The sequence below is a fragment of the Macaca fascicularis genome, chromosome 12 (assembly GCF_037993035.2).
Source record: "Macaca fascicularis isolate 582-1 chromosome 12, T2T-MFA8v1.1".
Lineage (NCBI taxonomy): Eukaryota > Metazoa > Chordata > Mammalia > Primates > Cercopithecidae > Macaca > Macaca fascicularis.
The window spans coordinates 102,209,956-102,225,601 of NC_088386.1; the positions used below are offsets into that span (position 1 = coordinate 102,209,956).

The 15,646-nt window shown below is 44.9% G+C and overlaps 1 protein-coding gene across 46 annotated transcripts in view; it reads left to right on the forward strand.

Annotated features, from left to right (window-relative positions):
- The window catches only part of ZDBF2 (zinc finger DBF-type containing 2), a 72,161-nt gene that overhangs the window by 19,430 nt on the left and 37,085 nt on the right, over positions 1-15,646 (forward strand). For 21 of the 46 annotated variants that reach the window (XM_005574046.4, XM_005574052.4, XM_074009856.1 and 18 more), the window contains exon 1: positions 14,254-14,477. The exons of 2 other annotated variants lie outside the window; for them this stretch is intronic. The gene's annotated coding sequence lies outside the window, so the exon portion shown is untranslated. 23 more of the 46 variants (XM_065525919.2, XM_074009847.1, XM_074009848.1 and 20 more) reach the window with 8 other exon arrangements.

Below are 15,646 nucleotides of genomic sequence, written 5' to 3' on the forward strand. Positions count from 1 at the left end.
GACCCTGTATTCCTAATGCCTTAGGTGTTCAGAAGAGCACTGTCATAAGGGGCAGGACATAGAAATCATCCACATATTGAAATAAAGTGAAGTTTCCTGCGTATTTTAAGTCCCTTAAATAGGACCCTCAGTAAATCCTTGGGGCATAACTGTCCAGATACATCGTTGTCCAGATATATTGTTGATTGTGAAGAAAAACAAATACTGAGAATCTTTATGAAAAAGGATGCTGAAAAAATCTGAACACAAACTGATGACAGGTGAAATATTAGATGTTGGAAGGGACCACAGCCAGCCTAGTATTAGGTTTGGGCATCAGGGGAAATCTGGGTTGTACAATTTTATTGATAGCTCTCAGATCTTGGACTGGCTGAAAATCCTCTTCCGTTTGGCTTTGTAATGGCCATAATGGGAGTGTTGCCTAGACTAGAAGTGGGGATTAGCCTTTCTTTGTCTATTAAATCTTGGGTTATTGGGTGGAGCCCTTCAAGTCCTCATGGTTTTAAATGATTTGGGGTAGTCTAGGGAGGAGTGTGGGAAGATCTGTTTCCACCTTAAGGAATTCTGCAGGCCATGTACCAGTGGGATTTGTCGCCCACAAAGCAAGGATTTTGTCTAACAGTTGATGTAAATCCTTAGTAGAACAGTGCTAGGTTGAAGGGGGAAGAGGAACTCAGAGAAGTCAGACAAAGCCATTAGGGGACAGACATGGGGGGCAGGAGTTTGAGAGGGGTCCCTTGCGGGCACAGTGAATTTTGATACTCCAATTCCTGAAAAGATGCCTTTTTAACAGATTTACAGGGGTGAGAGAATTGAGAAAAAAGTTGTGCTGAGCTTTAAGAGGCCCCCCAAAAACATTAAGAGGTTGAGAAAGGCAAATCGTGAGACAAATGATCAAAACCTGCCGCTGAAAGTCTAGTAATGCTGAGGAAGGAGCACAGGAACCAGAGTGGTGGGTGGTGTTAAGGGTAGATGATTGTGCAGTCCAGATATTGGTATCAATAAGAAACGTGGGCCGGGCACGGTGGCTCACATCTGTAATCCCAGCACTTTGGGAAGCTGAGGCGGGCGGATCACAAGGTTAGGAGTTCAAGATTGGCCTGGCCAACATGATGAAACTCCGTCTCTGCTAAAAGTACAAAAATTAGCTGGGTGTGGTGGCACGCGACTGTAGTCCCAGCTACTCGGGAGGCTGAGGCAGGAGAATTGCTTGAACCCAGGAGGCGGAGGTTGCAGTGAGCCGAGATCATGCCACTGCACTCCAGTCTGGGCAACAGAATGAGACTCTGTCTCATAAATAAATAAATAAAAGAAACATGCTGAAGTGCCTTTCAACTTTCAGTCTGGTGGCAGTTGAAAGTGCTGGACATTTACTTCCTTGGAGGGGATCAGTGATTTTCTACGAGAAGGGCCCTGAAAGTTTTCCTTCCTCTTAAGAGCTGGGCAATTCTGGACCCAGTGTTCTTTTTCTTTACAGTATTGACACACTTCTAGATCACTGAGAACCCGTGATTTTGGAGCTTGCCCCATGGGTTAAATAAAATCTTGGGGTTTTTCTAATTGTTGTGACTACATTGATTGCATTGCCACAAACCTGTGTATTTTCCAATTGTTTGGAAATGCTACCTTTATACTGTTGGACTAATGTCTGAAGCTCATACATGTCTGCATTTTTCTAGTTGATATTATTTTTTCTTTTTTTCTTTTTCTTTCTTTCTTTCTTTTTTTTTTTAAGACAGAATCTCGCTCTGTCACCCAGGCTGGAGTGCAATGGCGTGATTTCGGCTCACTGCAAACTCCTCCTCCCAGATTCAAGCGATTCTCCTGCCTCAGCCTCCTGAGTAGCTGGGATTACAGGCGTGTGCCACCACGCCCAGCAAATTTTTGTATTTTTAGTAGAGATGGGATTTCACCATGTTGGTCAGGCTGGTTTCCATCTCATGACCTCGTGATCTGCCCGCCTCAGCGTCCCAAAGTGCTGGGATTACAGGCGTGAGCCACTGCACCCAGGCACTGATACTATTTTTTTTTGTGATGTGTGAACTCCAGCCTGAGACCATGTACAAAGCTTGTGGCCACAACAGAGGTTTTTTGGGGAAGTCATTCTCACCCTGAATGTTCCCTCCATGTTGTCTCCAGTCGATGACGATAGTTTGCCACAGTTTCATCCCTTTGTTGTATACAGTTTTGAGTACATGGCCGATTGGTTTTGGTCAGATATTCAAAACTGTGCGGAGCAAAGGGGATAGAACTGAGGGATGCCTCGCAGTAGTTTATCTCTTATTTCTTTCAGTCTTCAAAAGGGATCAGGGATAGGCTGAGAAAAAAGGTCCCCAGAAATGGTGGTCCGTTTGGCTTTTTTAAACCAAAAGGAGGCATTTCCAGGTTCAACCAAGAGCTGGTTATATTGATATAAGTCAGGGAGAGTATGACCCCAGGACAATTCTAAATTGTTCAGTAAATTGTCCTTTTCCTTTCCTTTCAAGGGTGATGGCATGTAATTCAGACCAAGAGCAAAGTTTAAATTACGTCTCTTTCCTCAGTCTAGCTTGGGAACAGGGGCCTGCTGTACCCTGGCTTCATCTGTAGGAGATTAGGGCCCAGTGAATCTTAAGGTTACGGGGAGTTGAGGGGCACTGAGGTTCCGTTGGTAGAGAATATTGTGGGAAAGAAGCATGCAGGAGAGAGCTGGGAGCAGGATATGGAATTGCTATGGGGTTTTCTGGGTTAACATGTTTCTGAAGGCATGATGTAAAGGCCTCAATGGTTTGAGTAAGGTGTGAATTATTTTGCTGTTTTTTGGCTTCTTCCTTAAATAAGCAGACCCTTATGCATCTGAGAATTGTGTTCCTTTTTGCTCTGGGCGTCCCTTTAGGTGGATTAATTTGGGGATATCCGAGGAGCCCCAGAGGGCCATTGTAATTCAAGATCTTCAGTAAAGTTTTGCCGCGGAGAAAGAACCCGGCCAGTATTGGGACCACGGTGGTGGCGCAGGATTGGAGGAACAGAGGTTTCGGTTGACTGAGAAGTTCCTGTGAGAGAAACAGCCTCAAATAGGGAGAACAGAAAGATGTCGTGAGGAGTCAGGAAAGAAAAATTTCCAGGGATCAGGGAATGAATTCCAATCAGAACAAGGAGCCAGCAAGAACTTCCAGCCTAGGAGGTACTTTTCAAAAGAAGCCTGGGACTCTAACCCAGCTTCCGAGAGTATACTCAGAATTGTTAAGAACCAGGCAGGGCGCGGTGGCTCATGCCTGTAATCCCAGCACTTTGGAGGCTGAGGTGGGCGGATCACCTGAGGTCGGGAGTGTGAGATTAGCCTGACTAACAAGATGAAGCCCCATCTCTACTAAAAAAATACAAAATTAGCTGGGCATCATAGTGCACGCCTGTAATTCCAGCTACTTGGGAGGCTTAGGCAGGAGAATTGCTTGAACCTGGGAGGTGGAGGTTGCAGTGAGCCAAGATCGCGCCATTGCACTCCAGCCTGGGCAACAAGAGTGAAACTCTGCCTGGGGTGGGGGGGTGGGAGTGCGAAGAATTGTAAGAATCAAAACCTGTGCTCCATGTGCGTCAACAAATGCTTGTTCAGGCACTGGATGTGGAGTTCGATTCCCCACTGGATACCCAAACTGCAGGAGGTAGGTGGTTCCCATCCGGACCCAAGTCACCGTACCAGGCCATTGTCAGAAATACAGCGGGACTTGAGTTAAAGTGGTGAAAAAACAGATTTTATTCAGTAACTACTGAAAGCAGGGAAGGAGCTGAGCTCTATTCCAATTTGGGCAGAGGTGATTTGGGTGTTTTAAAGAAAGAATGAGGGAGACGGGAATAAAGGAGCTCCGAAGTGTGGGGGAGGTGAAAAAGTGCCAAGGAGAGCTTCCGGATAGCAAAACACATGGAGGTTCCTGGAGGGTGTCCTCCCAGAGAGGACGTGGAACCTTCCCGCTCCCACTGCACACTTGCCCTGCGCGTCTCTTCCATCTGGCTGTTCATCTGCATACGTGGTAATTTCCTTTATAGTAAACCAGTAAACGGAAATTTGCAGCAGCTGTGAAAAACTTCAATTTTCTGAATCCACTTTTGATTTTTAGTGGCGATTGTTTAAATGCCTCAGTTTTAAGTACCATAACGAAAGGAAAGCATACGATTCCTTTATTAATGAATCAGAAGTACATTTTGCAGTTTTTGTTTTGCTTTTTCAGACAGGGTCTTATTCTGTCATCCAGGCTGGAGTGCATTGGTGGGAACACAGCTCACTACCTACTCAGCCTCCTGAGCTCAAGCAATCCTCCCACCTCAGTCTTTCGAGTTGCTAGGACCACAGGCGCCCACACACTACACTGCCTAACTAATGTTTTGTTTTATATTATATCATTTAATTTAATTTTATTTTGTAGAGACAGAGGTCTCACTATGTCAACCAGGCTAGTTTTGAACTCCCGACGTCAAGCAATCCTCCTCCCACCTCAGCCTCCCAAAGTGCTAAAATGATAGGTATGAGCCACTGCACCCAGCGATTTTGCAGTTTTTGGAAACCACGAGCTTGATTTTGGTGTGGACATTTTGGAAACAAATACACTTCATGTGTTCTCAGTAATGTTGATGATAGATTTACTTCTGAACCTCTTGGACGTGTATATGTTAGAAGTTCTCCACCAAATTTATATGGAATTAAATAGCTGTGAAATTACTGTAAGAAGAACCAAAGCAACATTGGAAATTTGGTAACTAATGCCATGTTGGAAGCTACTCGTGCCGATGTAGCATTGCTTCATACAGGTACTTCCAGATCTAATTGAATATATCCAGTGGGAAATTTCACTTTGAATGATTTTTTGGCTATCCTTCTCATAGTGGACCCCAGTTTTAGTTGTCAGAGTAACACAGGCACAGCTGCTTGAAGGTCTTGAAAATGAGGTTAACAAATATTCAGCTTTAGATGGGAGTTTTTCTCAAGTTGTTGGACTAGAATGTGGACTCAATTCAGATGCAGAACTGGGACACTGAACAATAAGAGATACTGTGAAAGTTCAAGGACCACACAAAAAAAATTTACCTTCTTGTTGCTATAAACAATAAAAATTTACCTTCTTGTTGCACATGGGAAAGATAGTTACATTATGCCTGATAGTTGTTCTTGAATGTTTGACACAGAAACTGTACAAGTACCTTCCACAGTCATCATGAATCACTTTGAATCGATAAAAATTTTATAGGGAAGGAAGCAGTGTCTTTCAGGCCATTGAATGAATTTGATTACTACTACAAACAAATCATCATTATTAACAGCCTTCAAGGAAGAATCAGATAAACCATCAGCAGTAATTGTAGTACCTGGCATAGAAGGGCGAATTTGCCATATTTCTCAGCACATGAAAGAACATTTGTACCAACTTAGAGCTGAAGGGGAACAAGGTTTAAGAACTTTTCCCATTATTAGTGGTAATGCATCTGAAAATTTTGATCCTGATTGAAATACTATATGGGTAATATATAATCAATGCCCAAATGAATGGAGAAAACATACACTTTTAGCATTGTTAAGCACAGTAATGTAATTTTGGCCCTTTGGTATTGTTCTAGAATTAATTTTAATTCTAGGGATATTGCTCTAAATGTGCTTCTTATCACTTTTGACTCTTTAGTGTGTTATCCAGGAAACTATATATATATATATACACTTGTGAACTGTTGTTTGTGATTTAAGCATATATATTGAATAATGTTTCCAGATTAAATGACTTCCAAGCTCCAAAGAAAAGAGTGCGAAGCATTGGTCAATATAAACGTGATTAGGCCAGCTGTGTCTGCTAGCAGGCAGTTATCTGAATTAGGGATCTATCCTCCCACAGAGAGTTGGAGACAGAGGCCTTACCCTTCTTGATGATTATATTTTGAAGGAACGGCTCTCAGATCCTTGAGAGAGATGCTCCGGAGTTACAAGAGCTACATATGTACAATTGTGAGGACTTTTTGCTAAATGCCCTAAGAAAGGGTGGTCAAGGAGCTATCATCAGATGTGTGCTGGCTAGAGCACATAGTAAATTTTCCTGGCAGCATTTAGCTTTCTCAGGCAGGCATTATTTAGGGGCCTGGGATCATTCTAGGGACACAGCCTTATGCTGCTAGAAGCCAACCTTGTTTGATCAGGTCTCCGTGCAGAGATTTGGATGGGGTTTTCATGTGCCAAGGGTTCTGCACTCTTCCTTCTCTGCCGCTTGGCACTGTGCATGGTGATCTGTACGGTAATCTACACAGTGTGGTGCTCTTCACTGCAATCTGTGGGACAGCTCAGGGAGAACTCAGCTTTTCCAGCCCCCCAGTTTTAGGTTGAAAAATCATGGTAATACGCATTGAAAAACAATACAAGCAGTAGCCAGCAAGCAGCAAGGTGCCAACACTGGGGTGCCCTCTCAGGCAGTGGCTGCCGTCTGCTGGGGCCAGTTATTAAGCCCAGAGCACTCTACGGACTCATCATCTTCATATGGTGTACACCACCTACCTTGCTTGCTGTACTAACTGTTCTAAAAATATACCCTAGCCTTGTTTTTGAGCAGGTGTAGTAAGGCACACACACAGGATGCGCAAATGATCGCCAGGAAGGAATATTGTTTTTTCTTTTCTCTTTTTTTTTTTTTTTTTGAAACGGAGTGTCGCTCTGTCACCCAAGCTGGAGTGCAGTGGTGTGATCTAAGCTCCCTGCACTCTCTGCCTCCCGGATTCAAGCAATTCACCCTGCTTCAGCCTCCCAAGTAGCTGGGATTACAGGCGCGTGCCACCACTCCCGGCTAATTTTTTAGTTTTAGTAGAGACCGGCTTTTGCTATGTTGGCCAGGCTGGTCTCGAACTCCTGACCTCGTGATCTGCCCGCCTCGGCCTCCCAAAGTGGTGGGATTACAGGCGTGAGCCACCACACCTGGCACATTTTTTATTATACCCACAGTTCCCAAGACACGGAAGGCAGGCATACTACACAGGGCCACACAGGGAAGTGACAAATTGGGGTGAGCAAGTGTAGAGAGAGGGGAACTGCTGGCAGAGCCTTTATTATGAAATTTTCAGGAAAGAATGGGCGAAACAAAGTAAGCGAGTGGCGCAAATTTAGGATTGGATAGTTTGCACGGTTTCAGCAAATGCTGGGTTATAGGGTGGGTCCCTGGTGGTCTAGTACCTGGCGCTATAGTAAATAGGACAGGGGATAGTGTCCCAGGCTGTAGAGTTCTGATAAAAGGAGATGGCTGGGGGTGGTGGACAGGTGATTGGTTGGTTTGCATAGCAAAGGCGTGCTGGCAGGCAAGCTGTTTGTTATCTCTGGGAATTAGTTAAACCCAAGAAAGGTGGTTCCCCAGGTCCCAAAGGCCCTAATTGCATCAATAATACAGAAAATAAGAACATATAGTTAATCCAATTGGTCTTGTAGTGCTCTAGCATTACGAAATTTTCTGGAGCCCTTACCATATCATAATATTTGAATGTTACCAATTAATTTAAAAAAATAGGATCTGTGGAATTCACAGCCTCTAAATTCTTCCTTATAGAGTTATTCTATTTGAATATAAATTGCTTTATTGTTGCCAGTTAACTGGTGAAAATGTCGGAGTTTAAATAGAACAGCTCAATAATATAGTTTTCTTTTCTTTCTTTCTTTTTTTTTTTTTTTTGAGACAGAGTTTTGCTCTTGTTGCCCAGGCTGGAGTGCAATGGTGCGATCTCGGCTCACTGCAACCTCCGCCTCCCAGGTTCAAACGATTTTCCTACCTCAGCCTCCAAGTAGCTGGGATTACAGGCATGTGCCACCACGCTCGGCTAATTTTGTATTTTTAGTAGAGACGGGGGTTTCCTCCATGTTGGTCAGGCTGGTCTCGAACTCCCGACCTCAGGTGATCTGCCCGCCTCAGCCTCCCAAAGTGCTGGGATTACAGGTGTGAGCTACTGCAGTGGGCCAATAATATAGTTTTCATGTTGATGACCTCATTGTCTAACAGGCAATAGTAATTCTTTCTTTAAAGTTGAATCTCTAGAGGACATAAGCTTTGGATAATTTTTGAATTAAAGAAACAAGTGGGACGTTTGTAGCATTTTCAGCCCCAATTATCACCAGACATTAAAAGCACTCTTTGAGGGCTACCGATTTTGTTTCTACTAGTGAGAAAAGAGAAAGGAGGAGAAAAAAAACGGGTGAGTAAAAAAGAAAGAGGAGCAATAGAGAAAGAAAAAAGAGAAAGGAGTAGAATATGGCAAGAATTGGTAGAGAATTATTGGAAACAAACCTCAGCTATGACTGTATGAAGGAGGTGTATTACAAATGTTTCCATAAAGTATGAAGTGGAAAGACTTGAATGAAGGAAGAATACAATGTAAAGACTATAACTGAGAAGTTAAAATCACACTATGCCTAATTTTAAATTCATGTGGGGGGAAATGTTATCATGATTTTATACTTGTAGTTTCTTGCCCCTGCAACTCCTTTGCCCACATCTACTCCTGATAAGCAAAAGCAACTATTTTAAAAAATTTACTTTGAACTGGGCATGGTGTGGCTCATACCTGTAATCTCAGCACTTTGGGAGGCTGAGGTGGGAGGATCCTTTGAGGCCACGAATTTGAGACCAGCCTTAGCCACATAGCAAGACCCCATCTCTAAAGAAAAAAAAAAAATTGGCCTGATGCGGTGGTTTGCACCTGAAGTCCCAACTACTCAGGAGTCTAAGGCAGGAGGATCGCTTGAGCCCAGGTTGTAGGCTGCAGTGAATTACATGCCACTGCATTCCAGCCTGGTGACAGAGTGGGACTCGGTCTCTATTAAAAAAAAAAATTATTTTGTCCTAGGTGGATCATCTGTATGTTTACATTTAAAAAGGCTTATATTGCTATTTAGTGATTTGCTGACTGTAGACATTACATTATATATTAAATTCCTACATGACAGACGAGGAGTTATTAATAACTCATTTGCACGATTTCCCCTTGTAGTCTTCTCCCCACACTTAATTATACTGCCATTCTGTAATTGTCTATTGTATATTTCTGCAACTTAAAGCCATATACTTTAACTTCCTTTCTCTTTCCTTCCTTCCTTTCTTCCTTCCTTCCTTCCTTCCTTCTTTTCTTTTCTTTTCTTTTGTTTTCTTTTCTATTCTTTTCTTTTTTTCCTTGTCAGAATCTTGCTCTGTCGCCCACGCTGGAGTGCAGTGGCGTGATCTTGGCTCACTGCAGCCTCCGCCTCCACCTCCCGGGTTCAAGCGATTCTCCTGCCTCAGCCTCCCAGGTAGCTGGGATTACAGGCGTGTGCCACCATGCCTGGCTAATTTTTTAGTATTTTTTAGTAGAGACACGGTTTCACCATGTTGGTCAGGCTGGTCCCAAACTCCTTACCTCAAATGATCTGCCTGCCTCAGCCTCCCAAAGTGCTGGGATTGAAGGCATGAGCCACCACGCCATTCCCTCTCCTCCCCTCCCCGGCCGTCCCCTCCCTTCCTCCCTCTCTCTCTCTTTCTTTTTTCTTTCTTTCTTTCTCTCTCTCTCTTTTCTTTTCTTTTCTTTTTTTTTTGACAGTCTCACTCTGTTGCCTAGGTTGGAGTGCAGTGGTGCAATCTCAGATCACTGTAGCCTTGATCTCCTGGGCTTAAGCAGTCCTCCCACCTCAGTCTCCTGAGCAACTGGGACTATAGTCATGAGCCTCTGCACCTGCCCTGCCTGTTTTTTTTTTTTTTTTTCTTGAGACAGATTCTCGCTCTGTCTTCAGGCTGGAGTGCAGTGGCACCATCTTGGCTCACTGCAACCTCCACTTCCCAGGTTCAAGTGATTCTCCTGCCTCAAGCCTCTGAGTAGCTGAGACTATAGGCACACGCTACCACACCCAGCTAATTTTTGCATTTTTAGTAGAGAGGGGGTTTCACCATTGTTGGCCAGGATGGTCTTGATCTCTTGACCTCCTGATCCACCCGTCTCGGCCTCTCAAAGTGCTGGGATTACAGGCGTGAGGTGCTGTGCCCGGCCTGCATTTTTTGCGTCAACATTTTTGTTCCAACAACTGGGAAGATGAGGACATTTAACACTACTATCTTTCCCTCTACCTTACATGGAGGAATCAACATGACAAATGGAGATATTTTCTGACCATTCACATTACTTTAATTGGATTTTATTATTTATTTATTTTTGAGACGGAGTCTTCATTCTTTCAGGCTGGAGTGCAGTGGCGTGATCTCAGTTGCCTGCAACCTCCACCTCCTGGGTTCAAACGATTCTCCTGCCTCAGCCTCCTGAGTAGCTGAGATACAGGCTTAAGCCACCATTCCCAGCCAAATTTTTATTTTTAGAAGAGATGGGGTTTCACCATGTTGGTCAGGCTGGTCTCAAACTCCTGAGCTCAAATGATCCACCTGCCTCAGCCTCCCAAAGTGCTGGGATTACAGGCATGAGCCACTGCACCTGGCCCACAATTATTTTAAAATAATGATTTGGATGGGGCATGTGCATGAATCCCTTTATGCTTAAAGAAAACATTTTACTTTTTAAAGAGCTAACATGCCAGGCTTAGGGGTAAAAGCTTTATAATGATCTCACCTGACTGAATAGGTAGAATGAAGCACACAGTAATAGAATTTGGGAAAAGAAATAGCCCACACTCTAAATTGATGAAATCTAAATTCTTTTATGACCCAGCTATGAGATCTTGTTTTTTCCTAATAGCCTTTCCTTAAGACATTAGCCTAATATTAGCTTAAATGGCTTACAAAATGTAGGCATTATTGGAGTGCTTTCTAGACACAAAAGAGCGGGTTTTGGTGTTCCTTAGAAGAAGGAAGAATGTGAAATAACACATACCTAGCACTTTTTTCTCCCTGGACCAAATATGTTGGGGGAGGGAATGGAGTACCTACAAACCCAACCCTGATCTCTAAGGTCCTTTAACTATGTTTAGATGTGTAATGTGTTTAGATCTGTAACGGGTTAATAAATAATTGAGGGGGAAATTACAACTTTTGGAGCTTAACCTTATAGATAACTAAGCTCTCCCACAAAACGTGCCCATTGCCAGTAGACGGAAATCTGATTTGTGCCGACTGCTGATCTGATGCAGAATGGCACTCCCTTTGATGTTTTATGATAGTATCATGTCGGAAGAAAAATTTTGCCAACTAAACTATAACACAACAATTTCGTGTAATTTAGTGTTTTTCTTTTTCTTTTTTTTTTCCTCTTTGAGACAGGGTTTCCACTGTTGTCCAGGCTGGAATGCAGTGGTGCGATCACGGCTCGCTGCAGCCTCTACATCCCAGGCTCAGGTGATTCTCCCGCTTTAGCCTCCTGAGTAGCTGGGACTACAGGCATGCGCCACCATACATACCCGGCTGATTTTTTTGTATTCTTTGTAGAGACGAGGTCTCGCTGTTTCCCAAGTTGGTCTTGAACTCCTGGGATCAAGAGATCCTCCCGCCTTAGCCTCCCAAATTGCTGGGACTACAGTGCGAGCCACTGTACCTGGCCTATTTTTATTTCATACTCGGAGCACTCTCAGACCTTGACACATTTATTACGCATTGATCTTGTAAAATTGGTTTAGGTATTTCAGAAACTTATTCATATTCGGAACTCAACTTTTACTTATGTATTTTTTTAATTTTTTTTTTTGAGACGAAGTCTCACTCTATCACCCAGGCTGGAATGCAGTGGTGTGATCTCAGCTCACTGCAACCTCTGCCTCGCAAGTTCAAGTGATTCTCCTGCCTCAGCCTCCCCAGTAGCTGGGATTACACGAACGCGCCACCATGCCTGGTTAACTTTTGTGTGTGTTTTTTTTTTTAGTAGAGATGGAGTTTTGCCATGTTGGCCAGGCTGGTCTCAAACTCCTGACCTCAGGTGATCCGCCCACCTCGGGCTCCCAAAGTGCTGGAATTACAGGCGTGAGCCACTGTGCCGGGCCCAGAGCTCAACTTTCATGAATTACTTTTTGAATCAGTTGTCCATGGCTGTAGTTTTCCACCGAAGGTGTTGGTGATGCATCTAACCTTAAGAGTGCCCCAGCCAGGCACAGTGGCTCATATCTGTAATCTCAGCACTTTGGGAGGTGAAGGTGGGCGGATCCCTTGATGCCAGGAGTTTGAGACCAGCCTGGGCAACAAAGTGAGAACCCCATCTCTACAAACAATAAAGAAAATAACCAGGCATGGTGGCACACGCCTGTGGTCCCAGCGGCTTGGGAGACTAAGGCAAGAGGATCGCTTGAACTTGGGAGATCGAGGCTGCAGTGAGCCGTGTTTGTGCCACTGAACTCCAGCCTGGGTGACAGAAGGAGACCCTGTCTCAAAAAAAAAAAAAAAGAGAGAGAGAGAAAGTAAGAATGCTGCATTATATTGTATGTGTATGCAGCATTTTCTTCCAAGCAGCTGATCTTATTCTGCAAGTTTTGATGTTGGCACCTTCTTGATCTCACCTGAATATGTCAATTGCGTGTTTTCACGCAAAACATTCAAGACTTGTTTTCCTTTTTCGATGGTGTTATTGAATAAAATCTGTAGGGGTTGTAATTGACTAATCAGGCTATCAAGAATAATATCCAAGTTATTTCATTTTCGGGGGGTGCAAGTAGGCTTAGTATTTAACTGTTCATATATAGGTTCCCCAAATCCGTCAAGAATGAATGTACTTGGTGAGTAACCCAGGGCTTCCAGAAGACTACCGGTTCTTAGCCAGCCCCATCTCTTTCTTTTCTAAATGCTGGGGAAATCTCTTTTTGGTCCTAGGAAAATCTTCTCCAGGAAAATCTTCCTTCTTTCCCTAGGAAAATCTCTCTCCAAGTTTGAGTAACTTTTGTCTGTTAATTCCCTTCCTGCTAGGGTTATGTGTTTTATTAAACAATGCACTTATCTCAGTTGAAATGAGGACAACCTGCACAGCAACATCCACGTTGTAATATGTGGAGGTAATGACAACCAGGTCTGTACTGCTACCTGGTCAACGAGAGTTTGTAAGATGCATCTTGATTTCACAGATGTTAAACTGTGGGGAAAAATATGGCTTAGCATCTGTGAAATACATAATGCCGTGGTGGTTGGATCAATGTAAAGTGGATTTTCTATAATTCCAAAGTTAGGATGTGGAAAAAACTTGCCTTAAAAGAAATCCGTACTTTTTGGTATGTTAAATCTAAGGGAGGTTATAAATCGAACAGTTGCAGGAGTCCAAGTTTAAAGTGAGAGAAAGATGTAGTGGGGGAAGAAGGAGCTGAGAAATACAGAAAGAATGAAAACAATGGATGCAAAAGCAACGGGCAAGTTTTGTTTTGTGTTTGTTTGTTTTTTAAAGGGACAAAATCACAAGCTTATTAAAAAGGGTAACGACAATTTATAGCTACAGCCAAACAGCAAAGTAGCTCATTTTAAGATTATTTTTACATTAGACATAAGCTTTGCAACAGGGCCTCTCTTCATTTTAGTAAAATTGGTTTAGGTGTTCCAGAAACTTCTTATCGCAGATTATAATTTCATATTCAGTAGTGTTATTCATTTAGGTTTGTTATCTCCGTTACAATTAAACTGTTTTTGCTCACAACTATATTCGTAATGGGTAGCGCAGTGAATATAATTGCATGACCTAATGTTTGTTAATATTCGTAACCCTTTAATGTGCAGGATAGATCTTTGAATACCTAACTTCCTTAAGCCTCAGTTTTCTCATTTGTCAAAGGGGGGACAATAATAGGATTCATTCAGAGTTACTCTGAAATGAAATGCAGTAATGTATAGAAACCTTAACGCCTAGCACAGCAAGCGCTCATTGAACACCAGCTTTTGTGAGATGCACCTCACTATGAAATAGGCGTGGAAACAGAAAACGACTAGCTCTCTTAGCCCCGTTTTCTTTTCTACATTCATATGTTGCTTTGAATTGGCAAGCAGCTTTTATTTGGACCCTCAAACGCTAAAACCTTGGTCTCTGCTTCGCGTCCTAACTGCGCTATGAGTCTAGTCATTTTCGTTGGAACGTGATAGATTTCCAAGCTCCAGAGTGGGGCCCTGACCAGGGAGGAAGTGTCCGCTTTAAGAGCTCCTGGAGGGGAGGAAGGGGCTCCTCAGCCCGGGTGGGAGAGTGAGTGAGTGAGTGAGTGAGTGGGCGGGCGGGCAGGGGGCGGTCCCGCCGCTCCTGCGTCAGAAGGGGTCCGGTTTTCGCACCTTCCCTGACGTCAAACCTCCATCAGGGTTGCAACGCCACGTTGCCTTGGATGCCTGCGTGAGTGGAGTCGCCACTCGGAGCCCGCGTCCTGCGAGACGCGCTCCCTCCCCGCTTCTCCCCTGCGGATTGCAGGGGCCGAAGGCGCCTATTTCTGGCTCCGCGGGCAGCGGGGCCGCGGCGCTTGGACGGTGTGGGGTTCGGCCGCCGCCACGGAACCGGAATAAGAAGGGCGACCGCCCGGCGCGGTCCTCGGTCTCCACCGCGGCCCGGAAGGAATCCGGGAGGCCTCCGCGGAGGTGAGTGCCACGGCGGGGGCGGGGCGCGGCCGGGGCGACGCCCGCGGGCGGGGCGTGCTCGCCGGGCGCCCGGGGCGCCTTCTTCCTGAGGGACGCCAGGACCACTCGCTGGGCTCCCGCGGCCGCCTCGCAGGTCCTCGGCTTCCCCCAATCCCGCGTCCCTTTCTGTCCCTGCTGCGTGAGAGGTGTCAGCGGCTCCGGGCCGGGATCGAGGTGGCGGGGCGAGGGGAGGGGAGGAGGTGGGGCGCGGGCTGCACTGCGCTTCTGTCCGGGGCCCTGGGTCAGAGAGGCCTCGGGCCCGGGCTCGGGGAGGGGGCGGCCTGCGGGGTCGGATTGAGGGCCGGGAACCCGCGGAGTCTTGCCCCTGGGCACCTGTGGGGCCGAGATTCCGAGCCACCTGTCCACACACCCCCTTTCCCCAGCGCCCTGCGTTGGGTGCAGTTGGCCCCAGACCTAGGCCTTTCCCAGCCTCGGGCTATTGTAGTTTATTTGGAAACGTTTGATTTTTGTGTTAGCGATCCTTTTACTACCGCCGTGCAACAGTTGTGTAAATGTGGTCATGTTACGCCATCGTTTTTACTTGCTCCTAAGAAGGCCCTTGCCAGCTCCTGCGATTATCCCACGCGATGATTCTTGGTAGCTCGTGGAAAAAATGCGTAACAAGATACTGGTTCTCAAGGGACCAAAACCCCACCCCCACCTAAAGGAAATAGCTTGTTTTTGTTTTTCTTTTTTACAGCAATATGCTACGTGTGGGGAGGGGGAGGGACGACGGAGGCAGCCTGTAGCGATCTCATCCTCGGGAGAATCTGCTAACAATTTGGGGGTGTATCTTTCCCTTCTCATTAATTAATACACAAACGTGTGTTACATAAGGGGTGTTTATTTGCTTTTTTCACTAAATACATGGAAGACCTTTTCTCTATCGTTTGAACCCAAAGCCTAGAAGGCAAGAAAGCAACTCGTTAGAGAGTTGATAAAGTATCACTGCAGTGGCCAGTGATTTGGATAGAAATAAGCTGAATTCAGGGTAAGAACTGGTTTCTATAAAATATTGTTTACTCTGCGTAATAATTGGAGGCAGTGTTTTTTCAAACTGAGTTTTTTCAGCCGGTTCGTGAATTGTGAAATTAATTTAGTGGGTCATGACTAGCATGCAATTTTTTTTA